This window comes from Ananas comosus, linkage group 10 (genome assembly GCF_001540865.1).
Source record: "Ananas comosus cultivar F153 linkage group 10, ASM154086v1, whole genome shotgun sequence".
Taxonomy (NCBI): Eukaryota; Viridiplantae; Streptophyta; class Magnoliopsida; order Poales; family Bromeliaceae; genus Ananas; species Ananas comosus.
This window is the reverse complement of record NC_033630.1, coordinates 4,408,756-4,409,404: the sequence shown is the minus strand read 5'-3', so window position 1 is coordinate 4,409,404 and position 649 is coordinate 4,408,756.

The following is a 649-nucleotide window of genomic DNA, read 5'->3' as shown; positions in this document are numbered from 1 at the left end:
AGTTAATCAAATTATAAAATTCGGGGTGTAAGGTCTACATTCTTTTTTGGGTGTACGGAGACTTTCTCAACAAGATGTGGACCATGTTCAAATATATCTCTCAAAATTTTCCCTTCTCAAGTAGAATTTCTCTATAATTTTTTTATTTGAATTAACGTTATTCTAACTAGTTTGATTAAAAATTCTATGAAGGTTAATAACTCAATAGGTTTTTAATTATAAGTAAATTTAATAAGGCTTAATTATACTTCACTGCAGTATATTTTAGTTTTTATTAGTTGCTGCACTATACACTTTTTTTAAGTGCACTACTAAACTTTCGATCCTTCGTCAATTTTTATATTACTATTCATCACTAAACTATTTTTCACAACTTAAAATGATGTGACATTTTAATTATTAGCACATAGACAATTACAATACTATTATATTATCTCTAAATTAGCAATTTATAAATATTTCATCAACAAAATTAGGTTATATACGATTTAATTGTAATAATTATCATAAATTAAAATTTGAGTATCAAAGTGTTAACACAATCATAGGTTGGGGGACTAAATGTGCTATGTACCCAAAGAAAGAAAAAAAAAAAAAGAAGAAAACGCTGTGGTTGGTTAGCTTGCTTCAAGCAAAGCAAATAGAAATA